A 562-nucleotide genomic window follows, 5' to 3' on the forward strand; every position below is an offset into this window, starting at 1 on the left:
TAGGGAGTGTGCAGGAGGCAGCTGATCGATGTTTCTCTCTCATCGATGTTTCTGACTCTCTATCCTTCTCCTTTCCTCTCTGTAAAAAATCAATAAAATAAATTAAAAAAAGAAAAGAAAAATACCCTCGGGTGAGGATTAACCAAAATAAAAGTGGGGGGGTGGGGGCGCCTTATACACCCTGACCACGTGGGGTTCATTCCTGAAATGCAAGAATGATCCAAGGTACAAATATCAGTCAACATGCCCGGCCAGGTGTGGCTCAATGACTAAATGTAGCCCCAAGGACCAGGAGGTCACAGTTCGATTCCCGGTCAGGGCACATGCCTGGGTTGCAGGCTCGATCCCCAGTAGGGGGCATGCAGGAGGCAGACAATCAATGATTTTCTTCATTGATGCTTCTCTCTCTCTCTCTCTTCCTCTCCCTTCTCTTTGAAATCAATTTAAAAATATTTTTAAGCCGAAACCGGTTTGGCTCAGTGGATAGAGCATCGGCCTGCAGATTGAAGAGTTCCAGGTTCGATTCCGGTCAAGGGCATGTACCTGGGTTGCGGGCACATCT

The sequence above is a fragment of the Myotis davidii genome, unplaced genomic scaffold, assembly GCF_000327345.1.
Source record: "Myotis davidii unplaced genomic scaffold, ASM32734v1 scaffold324, whole genome shotgun sequence".
Taxonomy (NCBI): domain Eukaryota; kingdom Metazoa; phylum Chordata; class Mammalia; order Chiroptera; family Vespertilionidae; genus Myotis; species Myotis davidii.